Source organism: Triticum urartu, unplaced genomic scaffold, assembly GCF_056163025.1.
Source record: "Triticum urartu cultivar PI428250 unplaced genomic scaffold, HENAU_Tu73 scaffold2, whole genome shotgun sequence".
Classification (NCBI taxonomy): domain Eukaryota; kingdom Viridiplantae; phylum Streptophyta; class Magnoliopsida; order Poales; family Poaceae; genus Triticum; species Triticum urartu.
Genome location: NW_028260368.1, coordinates 4,145,748 through 4,160,815, shown reverse-complemented (window position 1 = coordinate 4,160,815; position 15,068 = coordinate 4,145,748). Strand labels below are relative to the sequence as shown.

The 15,068-nt window shown below is 32.3% G+C and overlaps 1 non-coding gene across 1 annotated transcript; it reads left to right on the top strand.

Annotated features, from left to right (window-relative positions):
- Positions 1-4,760: 4,760 nt before the first annotated feature.
- On the top strand, positions 4,761-4,840 carry TRNAL-UAG (transfer RNA leucine (anticodon UAG)). The gene has a single exon. It is a non-coding gene; the product is annotated as a tRNA-Leu (tRNA).
- The last annotated feature ends 10,228 nt before the right edge of the window (positions 4,841-15,068 follow it).

The window sequence follows — 15,068 nt, the reverse complement described above, 5'->3', positions numbered from 1 at the left end:
TTCCTGATCAGAAAAATACATGAAAAAGAAAGGAGGTAGAAAAATTTTTGGATTTATGGTTAAAGAAGAAAAAGAAGAAAACAGGGGTTCTGTTGAATTTCAAGTATTCAGTTTCACCAATAAGATACGGAGACTTGCTTCACATTTGGAATTACACAAAAAAGATTTTTCATCGGAAAGAGGTCTACGAAGACTTTTGGGAAAACGTCGACGTTTGCTGGCTTATTTGGGCAAAGAAAAATAGAGTACGTTATAAGAAATTAATCGGTCAGTTGAATATTCGGGAGCAGTAATTTAATCGTTCAAATTTTTTTCTTGTTTTATTATTTTTTAGTAGTCTTATAGTAGTCTTAGATTTTTCATTTTGATGAGCCTCGCTTTGAGGAATTCATGGAATAATCCATTTTCATGGAATAATGAATTAAGGAAGAAAGGATATGAGTCTACCGCTTACAAGAAAAGATCTCATGATAGTCAATATGGGCCCTCAACACCCATCAATGCATGGTGTTCTTCGACTGATCGTTACTCTCGATGGTGAGGATGTTATTGATTGTGAACCCATATTAGGGTATTTACACAGAGGAATGAAAAAATCGCGGAAAACCGAACTATTATACAATACTTACCTTATGTAACAAGGATATAGAGAGATTGTAGAAAGGGGATAGGATAGTTATTTTTGCAAGAGACTTGTTGTAAATTCCTTAACTTAAGAAAGAAAAAAGAATAAAAACACAGATACATAACATAAAAAAAAGAATAAATAAGACGAGATTCGACCTCCCCCTACATATTTAATTTCCTCTCCTATACAAAAACTAGCAAGACCCACTCCATTGGTAATTCCATCAATAACACCCTTATCAAAAAACTCCGTGAGTTCGGTTAACCCTCTTATACCGAGGGTAAAGACCCTAGTATAGAAAATATCTATATAACCACGATTATATGACCAACTGTATATATTTTTTTTTACTTGATCTAAAAATTCTTTTTTAGGATTTCCTTTGTAAAAAGAGTTTATTAAATCCAAATTCTGAAAAAAAGAATAAGCGGATCCATAGAAGATATATGCTATGAATAAACCAAAGATAGCTAGACTTACAGAAGAAATTGCATTAGTAATAAATTCATATGAATTTACAAAAGAATTAGAACTTTCCTGGGTAAAGTTTATTGAGGGAGTTAACCACTTTGATAATATGGTTAACTCTGCTATTCCATTACCAATTCCTCCATTATCAAAAGAGATTCCTATGAATCCAATGAACAAAGTGAAAAGTAGTAATATAAGAAGAGGAAATAACATAGTATTTCCCGTTTCATGCGGATAGGCAAAAGTTTTTTTAGCCCCAAAAGACGTAGTAAAGGATCCTATCCTATTTCTTGTATTACCTTGAATTTTTGGTATATTTTGTGAAAAAAAGAAACTCCACTCTTCGTTGTTGATAAAACGAAATCCCTATTCACTCCTTTGGGTATCCTTTTTCCCCATAAGGATATTGAATACAAGGAACTCTCTTTAGTGCTACTGTAATTTTGAAAATGAACACGCAAATACCCATCAAATGTAAGTAAATATATCCGAAACATATAAAAGGCAGTTAATCCTGCAGTAAAGGAGGCTATTATTCCAAAAAAGGGCGAATACAACCAACTATTACTAAGGATTTCATCTTTGGACCAGAAGCAAGCAAGAGGTGGAATACCACAAAGAGAAAGTGTACCCCATAAAAAAGTAGTTCTTGTGATTGGAATGTATTTTCTTAAACCGCCCATAAGAACCATATTTTGACTTTTATCTGGTGAATATCCAACAAGAGGTTCCATTGAATGAATAACGGATCCGGATCCCAAGAACAATAAAGCTTTTGAATAAGCATGAGTGATCAAATGGAATAAAGCAGCTTGATAAGAACCTATACCTAGAGCTAACATCATATAACCCAATTGAGACATTGTAGAATAGGCTAAGCTTCTTTTAATATCTCTCTGAGCAAGAGCTAAAGTAGCTCCTAAGAATAGTGTTATTGTACCTACTAAAGAAATAAAACTCATTATCAAAGGTAAAGATATGAAAGAGGAAGAAGTCGAGCTAGAAGAAAAATTCCCGCAGCAACCATAGTTGCTGCGTGTATAAGAGCCGAAATAGGAGTGGGCCCTTCCATAGCATCGGGTAACCATACGTGAAGAGGGAATTGTGCGGATTTCGCAACTGCACCAAGGAATAATAAAAAAGCACACAAAGTAGTAAGTAAAGAGTTAATTCCATTATTAGGAATCCAGTTATTAGCTATTTTGAACAAATCCCTAAACTCTAAACTACCTGTTATCCAAAAAAAACCTAAAATTCCTAATAATAGACCAAAATCCCCTACACGATTAGTTACAAAAGCTTTTTGGACAAGCACTCGCTGCGATTGGTCGTGTAAACCAAAAGCCTATCAATAAATAAGAACACATTCCCACGAGTTCCCAAAAAAAATAAATTTGTATCAAATTGGAGCTAGTAACCAATCCCAACATGGAAGTATTGAAAAAACTTATATAAACAAAAAATCTCAAATATCCTTCATCGTGAGACATATAACCATCACTATAAATAAGAACCAGGATTCCTACAGTAGTAATTAGTATTAACATAATAGAAGTAAGTGGGTCAATCAAGTATCCAAATTCTAAAGAAAAATCATTATTGACGGTCCAAGACCATAGATATTGATAGATCGAACTTCCATTTATTTGTTGAATAGACAGTTGAACTGAGAATACCATAGCTATACTTAAGAGTAAAACACTAGGAAAAAGCCCATATGCGACGAAGATTTTTTGTTGCTGTCGGAATAAGAATAAGGCCAAATCCCATTGACATAATAACTGGAAGTGGGAGAAGAGGGATTACCCATGCATATTGATATGTATGTTCCATAAGAAAAGAAATTGCAATTTTTACTTCAATTTTTACTTCAATTTTTCTATAAAATTGTTTCCGATTCACCAAACCAATTCTTATCTCTTTCTGAAAGAATAAATAAAAAGAATAAGAAAAAATACTGAAATTCTTAATTTTTCCAAAATTTATCTCATTGAAATAATTAAAAATTAAGAATGGGTTTAGTTGGTTAAATTAAAAAAGTTAATAAAATAACTAGGTAACGAAGTTATTTTATTAACTAAATAAAGATATTTATAAAAATAAAAAAAAAAAGTGGAATCATTTTACTTTCTATTCATAATTCATTTTTATATTTCTTTAAAACAAAGATGAAACAGCTCTCTTGTTCCATAATTAACTGATTGAGTGAATTCCAATGAAAACCTATGTTTATAAGAAATTATCGAATAGTCCTTACTTCATATAGAACTAAAATTCTAATGACTATAAATTACCTAAGTTTTAGAATGTCTTGTTTAAGAGACTCAGTATTTTTTGTTTTGATTGGAATTCCTTTCCTTTATGAATACCATTCTGAACTTAATTAACTATTTTCATTTTCCCTTCTTTTTATCCCCCCGTCTTATCTTATATGGGGGATAGGCTTCCATACCATATATCTATATATGGAGTATACTTGATATATAAATAGATATAAATAGATTTAAATGAGAAACCCTTCTATATATTCTATATTATTAAAAAAAAAGTATAAAATATATAAAGAAAAAATGTTAAAAAATTCTTGTTGTCTTATCCGCATTAGACAAAATGAAGTAAAAAATAATTCAAAATTTAAGTATCTTTCAGTATCTAAGTATAAATACTAATAAAAAGAAGAAAGAAGGATTGATTTGCAGCAATAGATGTCTTTCACATACAACTAGAAAAAAGTAATTTCCTTTTTGAATGGCAGTTCCAAAAAAACGTACTTCAATGTCAAAAAAGCGTATTCGTAAAAATATTTGGAAGAAAAAGACTTATTTTTCCATAGTACAATCTTATTCTTTAGTAAAATCAAGATCATTTTCGAGCGGTAATGAGCATCCAAAACCAAAGGGTTTTTCTGGGCAACAACAAATAATAAGATTTTGGAATAATATGAATTGACTTATCAAAAAAGAATTCCAATTATTTAATAATTTGGATTCTTCTTTGAATGTACTTTTATGTGTCGAATTACTCGGTACAATATTCTTAGAACAAAAAACCCCTCTTATCTTATATATACAAGAAAAAAAAAGTTTTGTTTGGTATACTGTGTGCTAAGTATTCTTTTCCTATCAATGAACTTTTCATAATTTTCCTAATAGAATCCTCATATTCTATTAGGAAAATTATGAAAAGTGGAGTATTCTTACAATAGGACTTACAACTTCCACCTATCTTCTCCAAAATCATAAGGTTAGTAAATCTTATTAATAAGAGCATAAAGACTTTCATTCTAGAAATTTTTAAAAAATCCAAAAAGCCTTTTCTATTTATCCATTTTATTTTAATTTCATCATTAAATAGAAACCCTTTTGGATTTTTTTCATTGTATTGAAAGAATTTTCAAAATGTAAAGGGGAAATTAATTAGAAAAAATTAGTTCTATAATTGCAAGTTAGAAAAAAGAAGTTCCAACTCTTTCAAGCAGTGTTTGTGTTTCTATTGGGCAAAGCAAGAGTTTATTGTAAAAAAAAAAATGGAAACGATACTACCAAACGAAGTCTATTTTAATGAAAACTCTAATGTTCCTAAATTTTATGGACTTTCCCAATATCGACGATTCCCAAGATAATAGCTATTATTCTTTTAAGTTACCTATTATTTGAAGTTAGCCGCCATGGTGAAATTGGTAGACACGCTGCTCTTAGGAAGCAGTGCTCAAGCATCTCGGTTCGAATCCGAGTGGCGGCATTCTTGAAAAAGAATACAATAGATTAGAAATCAATTCGAAATTTACAATTTTGTAATGGGACCTTCCCCTTATGCTATTTGCAACTTTAGAACATATACTAACTCATATCTCTTCTCAACGATTTCAATTGTGATTACGATTCATTTTATAACCTTATTAGTTCGTGAACTTGGAGGATTACGCGATTCGTCAGAAAAAGGAATGATAGTTACTTTTTTCTCTATAACAGGATTCTTAGTTTCTCGTTGGGCTTCCTCGGGACATTTTCCATTAAGTAATTTATATGAGTCATTGATCTTCCTTTCATGGGCCCTGTATATTCTTCATACCATTCCTAAAATACAGAACTCTAAAAATGATTTAAGCACAATAACTACGCCAAGTACTATTTTAACGCAAGGCTTTGCCACATCGGGTCTTTTAACTGAAATGCATCAATCCACGATACTAGTACCTGCTCTACAATCTCAGTGGTTAATGATGCATGTCAGTATGATGTTATTAAGCTATGCAACTCTTTTGTGCGGATCCTTATTATCTGCCGCTATTCTAATCATTAGATTTCGAAATAATTTCCATTTCTTTTCTAAAAAGAAAAAAAATGTTTTAAATAAAACATTTTTCTTTAGTGATATTAAATATTTTTATGCAAAAAGAAGTGCTTTAAAAAGAACCTCTGTCCCTTCATTTCCAAATTATTACAAATATCAATTAACGGAGCGTTTGGATTCTTGGAGTTATCGTGTCATTAGCCTAGGATTTACCCTTTTAACCGTAGGTATTCTTTGTGGAGCAGTATGGGCTAATGAGGCCTGGGGATCCTATTGGAATTGGGATCCTAAGGAAACTTGGGCATTTATTACTTGGACCATATTCGCAATTTATTTACATAGTAGAACAAATCCAAATTGGAAGGGTACGAATTCTGCACTTATAGCTTTGATAGGATTTCTTATAATTTGGATTTGTTATTTTGGTATAAATCTATTAGGAATAGGCTTACATAGTTATGGTTCGTTTACATTAACACCTAAATGATTACATAAAATAAAACCTTCATGAAATGAAGGTTTTTACTTTTATGTTTTATTTGAGAACCCCTTGAACGCCTTATCAAAGGGTTCTCAAAAATTCGAGATAGATCTAATTATACTTTTTTACTTATTTCTGCATTATATACTTTTTTACTTATTTCTGCATTAATAGAGCAGACGAGTAAAAAAAAGCAAACCTATTTAGGATAATAATTGGATAAGAGAGCCTCTACCCTGTCAACGGATAGGGAGAGAACAAAATCTGGATAAATACCAATTCCTATTACTGGTAAAAAGATACAGATTAAAATAAAGAGTTCTCGTGGTCCAGAATCCACAAAATTTGCGTTTGGAACATTAAATAGCTTGTATCCATAGAACATCTGGCGTAACATAGATAATAAATAAATAGGAGTTAATATCATTCCAATTGCCATTACAAAAGTAATTAGTGTTTTTGGCATTAACAGAAATTTTGGACTAGTAATTAGTCCAAAAAATACTACTAATTCTGCGACAAAACCACTCATTCCTGGTAAGGCAAGAGAAGCCATTGAAAAGCTACTAAACATGGTAAAAATTTTAGGCATTGGGATAGATATTCCCCCCAGTTCTTCGAGATAAACAAGACGCATTCTATCAGAAGCGGTTCCTGCCAAGAAAAAAAGTGTAGCACCAATAAATCCATGGGATAATATTTGTAAAATAGCTCCATTGAGTCCAATGTTGGTTATGGAACCAATTCCTATAATTATGAAACCCATGTGAGATACAGAGGAATAAGCTATTCTTTTTTTGAAATTTCGTTGACCAAGAGAAGTTGAAGCTGCATAGATTATTTGGATCGCTCCTATTATTACTAACCAGGGCGAAAATAGATAATGAGCATGAGGTAACAATTCCATGTTGATCCGAATCAATCCATATGCTCCCATCTTTAATAATATTCCCGCTAAAAGCATACATGTACTATAATGTGCTTCCCCATGGGTATCTGGTAACCACGTATGTAGGGGTATAATCGGCAATTTGACAGCATAAGCAATAAGGAAGCCAAAATATAAAAGTATTTCCAAGGTTGCAGGGTATGATTGATTAATTAATCTTTCCAAATCTAATCCTGGTTCGTTGGAACCATATAAGCCCATACCCAGAACTCCGATTAAGAAAAAAATGGAACCGCCTGCAGTATACAAAATAAACTTTGTAGCTGAATATAGACGCCTCTTCCCCCCCCACATGGATAAAAGTAAGTAAACAGGAATTAATTCTAACTCCCACATGATAAAAAAAAGTAAAAGGTCTCGCGAAGAAAATAATCCTATTTGACCACTATACATTGCGAGCATCAGGAAATAGAATAATCGCGAATTCCGTGTAATTGGCCAAGCTGCTAAAGTAGCTAAAGTAGTGATAAATCCTGTCAATAAAATAGATCCTAATGAAAGTCCATCGATTCCCAATCTCCAGTGGAAATCGAAGACATCTATCCATTTATAATCCTCCTTTAATTGGATTAAGGGATCCTCCAGTTGGAAATGATAACAGAACGCATAAGTCATTAGAAGGAATTCTAATAAACAAATAGATATAGTATACCACCTAACGACTTTGTTTCCCTTATGAGGTAAAAAGAAAATTAATGAACCTGCAAATATCGGCAAAACAACAAGTATTGTTAACCAAGGAAAATAACTCATGATAAAGTGATAAAGACAAGATACGTTTTGACCAGAAAAGCCCGTGCTCGATTATTTCGAGCACAGGCTTCTTCGGTAAAGAGGAATCAGACGATTCGAGTGAAGTTTTTTGTAACGTATCAATAAGATAGAGCCATGCTACGTGTTGTTTCAGGCCCTAAATAAACGCGGACACTTAAAAAATCTGTCGGGCAGGCAGATTCACATCTCTTACAACCCACACAATCTTCGGTTCTCGGCGCGGAAGCAATTTGCTTGGCTTTACATCCATCCCAGGGTATCATTTCTAATACATCTGTTGGACAAGCTCGTACACATTGAGTGCATCCTATACATGTATCGTAAATTTTTACGGAATGTGACATTGGATCTATAAATTTTTCTTTTCAACATAAAATTTTTCGATCTGGTAAAAATGAAATTAGTACTATAATGAGTCATATGTATTGTAGACACCAGACGAAGCAATGGTTTATCCAAACTTCAAAAAAAAAAATCTATTTTTTAATCTGTTTGTGAGAAAGCGTGAAGAGAGCCAAGAGACTTTAATTTTGGATTTCAACAATAAATAAGAAATAAGAAAGAATTTTACGAATTGTACAGACGAATTCGAATTAGCCAATAAATTGGCTATCGTCTTTTCAATATAAATTATTGCAATATTCAAATTGCAATATCAATGAATTACAAATACAAAAATTCATTTAAGTGAAAAAGAATACTATGCAATAATCTACTAAAAAAAATGGATATTCTCAAATAATACTAAGAAAATAGTATTGATTTCTATTTATTTTAATATGTGCGCCTTTGTTTAGAGGATTCTATGTCTAATTATTCAAAAGTCTAATTATTCAATAAATTAGATTGATTGATACGAGTGGATTTCCTATTACGATGGATGGAAGAAAGAATGGATAGTCCAATAGCGGCTTCAGCAGCTGCAAGGGCTATAACAAAAATTGCGAAAATATCTCCTTTTAATTGGCGACTATCAAATAGATCAGAAAATGTTACGAGATTTAGATTAATTGAATTCAGTATAAGTTCAAGACATATTAGAGCTCTAACCATGTTTCGGCTTGTGATCAATCCATAGATACCAATCGAAAATAAATAGACACTCAAAAAAGTACATGCTCAAACATCATTAACTAACTCCTTATCAATCTCGATTCATTTCAATATGAGGGCAAGAATTGAACCGATTCAATTAATTACAATAGAACAATTACACAACAAAAGAAAAAAAAAAAAAAAAAAAAGGAGGTATTTGTTGGCAGTAGATGGATTTTACTAAATCAAAATTGTGATTCTTTAGTTATTTATTTTAGATTTGCAATTCTTATAATTTGTACTTTTTCTAAGTTTTCTTATTGCCGAGCCATAGTAATTGCACCTATTAAAGAAACTAGAAGAATTATGGAAATGAGTTCAAACGGAAGATAAAAATCGGTTGCTAAATGAATTCCAATTTGTTGAACATTATTTATGAGACCCTGTTCTACTATTTGGTTTGATCTTGTAGTCCAAAGAATTCCATACCACGACGTATCTGGGATAGTAGTCATTAGTGAAAAAACAATAGTTATACAAACGAGTGAAGTGAACCCATCTCCAATAGTCCAATAATTCTTATCTTTAGACCATTCTGAGCCATTTACGAACATTACAGCGAATATGATCAAGACATTTATGGCTCCCACATAAATAAGAAGTTGTGCGACAGCTACAAAGTAGGAATTTAATAAAAAATAGAATAAGGATATACAAACAAGAACTAATCCCAGCGAAAAGGCAGAATAAATGGGGTTGGTAAGTAATACTACTCCTAGACCCCCTAGTAGAAGAACAAATCCCCCAAATAGCATAAGAATCTCATGTATTGGTCCAGGTAAATCCATTATGGATAAAAAGAAATTAATAGTATAAAATTTTTCATGAACTGACTAAAACTAAAGGATTCAAGGAAGGAAAAAAGGATTAGGGTATTTTTTTGTGTATAAACTTATAGTTATAAATTATATTATATCACGAAAATCTAGTCTGATTTAAAATAAGAAATAATTTCCAATAAGCAGTAGTTTTTCGTTTTTCTTTATAGTTTAATTTTAAAGTTTAATAAAGAATTATTAGATTTTTATAACAGAAAGACAAAATCAAAGTTTAGTAATCAGTAATCGTTCTTGAATTCGAAGATTTTTCTTTGTTTATTTTACTTTCAGACGAATTCCTAATTGTTTGAATTGTGTAATCTCCCATTATGGAGATTGGTAACCGACTTAAAGCAATTTGATTGTAATTCAATTCATGACGATCATAGGTAGAAAGTTCATATTCTTCAGTCATTGATAAACAGCTTGTTGGACAGTACTCAACACAATTGCCACAAAATATACAAACTCCGAAATCAATACTATAATTAAGCAATTGTTTTCTTTTAATATCCTTTTCAAATCTCCAATCCACAACGGGTAAATCTATCGGACATACGCGAACACATACTTCACAAGCAATACATTTATCAAATTCAAAGTGGATTCGCCCTCGGAAACGCTCTGGTGTAATTGATTTTTCATAAGGGTAGTGAATCGTTATAGGTAAACGATTTGTGTGGGATAAGGTAGTTATGAAACTTTGACCTATGTACCTTGTAGCACGTATTGTTTGTTGACCATAACTCATGAACCCAGTTACCATAGGGAACATATTCATTCTAAATATCTATGAAAAAGATATGTTTCTTTCTCTTGTTTGAGAGAGCTTTTGTGTTGAAAATATTCTTACTATTATTGTATTATCTTATTTATAGTGAAACAAGTTGAGAAGAGGTTGTTAATAAGAGATTGCCCAGGGAAATAGGTAAAAGAAATTTCCATCCAAGATTTAATAACTGATCCATTCTCATCCTCGGTAAAGTCCATCTTATTGTGATAGAAATGAAGAGAAATAAATAAGCTTTAGTTAATGTAATAAATATACCCATTGTCATTTCCAAAATTCCAACTGCTTTATTCATTTGGAAAAAATCAAAAAAGGATATATAGGGAATAGATAAATTCCACCCGCCCAAGTAGAGAACTGTTACAAATAAAGAAGAAACTAATAAATTTAGGTAAGAAACAAGATAAAATAAACCATATTTGATACCGGAATATTCAGTTTGGTAACCTGCTACTAATTCTTCCTCCGCTTCTGGTAAATCAAAGGGTAATCTTTCACATTCTGCCAAAGAAGAAATTAAAAAAACCAGAAAACCTATAGGCTGACGCCAAATATTCCATCCAAAAAAACCGTATTTTGACTGTGCTTCAACTATATCAACTGTACTTGAACTGTTAGATAATCATAGTCGGTGATAACATCACAGTTCCCACCGCTATTTCAAAACCGTACATGAAACCTTAGCTTCATACGGCTTCTCTATGATCAGAAAAAGGAAAGGACTGTTTTGTTCCTAGCCCCGGGGGCGTAGATAGAATTAGATAAAATAAAATAGATTTGAAAGTCCTAAATTAGACCAAAGGAATTCCGTCTGCTAGAATAAGAAAAAGCGCTTCCGAATTGATCTCATCCTTTATAATATAATGAAAATTTTTCTTTGTTCAGTAATAACTTAATCTTGGAATAAAACACTTGTTACTTGTTATAGGAATTCAATTAATAAATGGAAAGAGTTGGGTATTAGTTCATGAGCAATTCTGCATGAATATGGATAGAGGAAGGAAATAATGAAAATTTTTTCTAGTGCACTCCATATCTTTTTTACTATTCTTCTTTCCCCAGGGAGGGGGTATTTAAAAAGAAAAAATGGATAAAGGGTTAATTCGTTCTTGATAGCCATTTCCTTAACAAGTGAATGGGAACATACTCTGGATCGGAATCCGAAGAAAGTACTACTTGATAATTTCTACAAATTGCAAGTCCTTATTATGATTCCTTTTATGGGCAAAAATCTCTAATGTTTTAGATTTTCCATTACTAATCCTTTATGTACTTTAGTGTTCCTAACCCTTCACTAACTTTTGGTGGATTCTTCTTATGGATTATTAAGTTATAGTAATAACTAGGAGTATTCTAGTAATGGAATTCCATATCGTGAATCCTTTATTCTTGGCCGCTTCAAGATATGATGACTAATTAAAAAATATCAACCTTGGGATAAAGAGTTTACACTGCTTATGTTTACTTCCACTTTTTTCTTGTACGTAGGAAATGAGATTTTTTCTTTTTACTACAAATTTATAAGCTGTTTTGTTTCACTCATATAGCTATCTAGTTTAACTTACCAACCCAAATACTAAATAAGAAAAGGAATATAAATAGTTAATGGATTTTATAGGAAAAAGATCTATTTTAACGAATCACACGTAGAGATATTGCTAGCACACAAAAAGTTAATGGTATTTCATAACTAATGGATTGAGCAGCAGCTCGTAGACCGCCTGAAAAAGAATATTTATTATTTGAGCTATATCCTGCCATAAGAAGACCAATAGGAGCTATACTTGAAATGGCAATCCATAAAAAAACACCAATACTAAGATCGGCTAAAACAAAATGATATCCCAAAGGGATAACTAAAAAACTTAATAAAACTGATATGACTGCTATAGAGGGTCCAATGCTAAATAAAGAAATATCTCCTCGGGATGGCAGAATATCTTCTTTAAAAAGTAGCTTAGTCCCATCTGCTATAGCTTGAAGCAGGCCCAGGGGGCCAGCATATTCAGGACCAATACGTTGTTGTATCGACGCAGATATTTCTCTTTCTAACCACACAATTACGAGTACCTCTATTGTTATTCCCAAAAGGAGGGTCAAAATGGGTAGAATCGATATCAGTCCATAGACTTCTTTTAATAATTCCAATTTCGAAAAAGAATTGATAGTTTCTACCTCTACCCTATCTATTATCATTTCAACGATCAACTTCCCCCATAATGATATCTATACTACCTAATATCGTCATGATATCAGCCAATTTCATTTTTTTAACTAGCTGAGGAAGAATTTGCAAATTAATAAACCCGGGTGGACGGATTTTCCATCTCCAGGGGAAAAGGCTATCATCTCCTACTAGATAAATCCCTAATTCACCTTTTGGGGCTTCTACTCTTACATAAAGCTCTTGTCTTGACAATTCAAAATTGGGCGAAGGTTTTTTACCAAGAAATTTATACTCAAAATCATTCCATTCAGAATTATTTTCTTTCTTAAAGCGTCGGACTTCTAAATTTTCATAAGGTCCTCCAGGAATTTTTTCTACAGCTTGTTGAATTATTTTGATGGATTCCCTCATTTCACCAATTCGTACTAAATAGCGAGCTAACGAATCCCCTTCTTTTTGCCATTGGACTTTCCAATCAAATTGGTTGTAAGACTCATAAGGATCTACTTTACGAAGATCCCATTGTATTCCAGAAGCTCGTAACATCGGTCCCGATAAGCCCCAATTTACTGCTTCTTCTCCGCTAATAAAACCTACTCCTTCAACTCGCTCTAAAAAAATTGGATTCTGTGTAATAAGTTGTTGATATTCAACAACTCCGCGTAAAAAATAATCACAGAAATCTAAACATTTATCGATCCATCCATAAGGTAGATCGGCGGCTACTCCTCCGATGCGAAAGTAATTGTGCATCATTCGCATACCTGTAGCAGCTTCAAATAGATCATATATTAATTCTCTCTCTCTAAAAATATAGAAAAAAGGAGTCTGTGCGCCGAGATCCGCCATAAAAGGTCCAAGCCATAGCAAGTGAGAAGCTATCCGGCTTAATTCTAACATAATTACCCTAATATAGCTGGCTCTTTGTGGTATTTGAATATTCTCCAAGAATTCTGGTGCATTTACTGTTATTGCTTCTGTAAACATAGTAGCTAAATAATCCCACCTTGTTACATAAGGTAAGTATTGTATAATAGTTCGGTTTTCCGCGATTTTTTCCATTCCTCTGTGTAAATACCCTAATATGGGTTCACAATCAATAACATCCTCACCATCGAGAGTAACGATCAGTCGAAGAACACCATGCATTGATGGGTGTTGAGGGCCCATATTGACTATCATGAGATCTTTTCTTGTAAGCGGTAGACTCATATCCTTTCTTCCTTAATTCATTATTCCATGAAAATGGATTATTCCATGAATTCCTCAAAGCGAGGCTCATCAAAATGAAAAATCTAAGACTACTATAAGACTACTAAAAAAATAATAAAACAAGAAAAAAATTTGAACGATTAAATTACTGCTCCCGAATATTCAACTGACCGATTAATTTCTTATAACGTACTCTATTTTTCTTTGCCAAATAAGCCAGCAAACGTCGACGTTTTCCCAAAAGTCTTCGTAGACCTCTTTCCGATGAAAAATCTTTTTTGTGTAATTCCAAATGTGAAGCAAGTCTCCGTATCTTATTGGTGAAACTGAATACTTGAAATTCAACAGAACCCCTGTTTTCTTCTTTTTCTTCTTTAACCATAAATCCAAAAATTTTTCTACCTCCTTTCTTTTTCATGTATTTTTCTGATCAGGAAAAATACAAAATTATGTCAGTTATTTTGAAGTTATTCTAATCTCGTACACACACAAATTTGCAATTATTCATCTACTACTGGAATTTGGATTTATTTTATCGATGCAAATTGGATTTGGATAGAAGGGTACATTCTTTCTAATATTTTAGATAGAAGAAATGTTTCTTCTATCTAAAATATTAGAAAGAATTTTGCTGATTTATTTATTGCTATATGCAATTTATGGAATTGATACACCATTTAATTGATATCATTTAGCAAAATGAAACACAGCATATGCATCCATCTTTTGGCTCGAGAATTTCACGGGATAGAGATATGGTATAAGAAATAGACTATTAAGTAACTCTAAATGAATTGTGGATACATCTGTATCCTTAACATACTGAAACGATTGTCATTATTCGTATCAAACCAATAGCGATTCATACAAGCTAAATCTTCTAATCAATGGTGGGCCAATAATGAATTTTTTTGCATATGTATTAAGACGCTTGGCCTGATTTCGAAATTGTCCAGAGTTTTATATGTTGTTTTCATTGCAAAATGATGGGTCTCCTTCCATAACTTTCCAATTACGAGTACGAGAATTGAAAGACATGAAAATTCTCAATTCTCTACGGCGTCTAGTAGATAGAAACAAGAAAATCAGAAGAATCTTTCTCTCTATTCACTATCATTCCGCGTCTTCGACTTCTATTAGTTTCTTTTCTTCTTTAATGCAATAGCTATAGTTTGATATAAGAATCCATTTCTCAAAGTAATGGAAACCATTCTCTTATAGGAAATGGTTCGAAAATCGCTATTCCACCTTTTAGGTATCGTGAAAAGTGATACCTGTGAAGATCGTGCATTTCAGTCAAATTCAGATCCGTTTTTCGAGTCCATGATATAATATAACCAAATTGGATAGATCTTCCACCTGTTTAGCTAAGAAAGAATAGATACAGAGG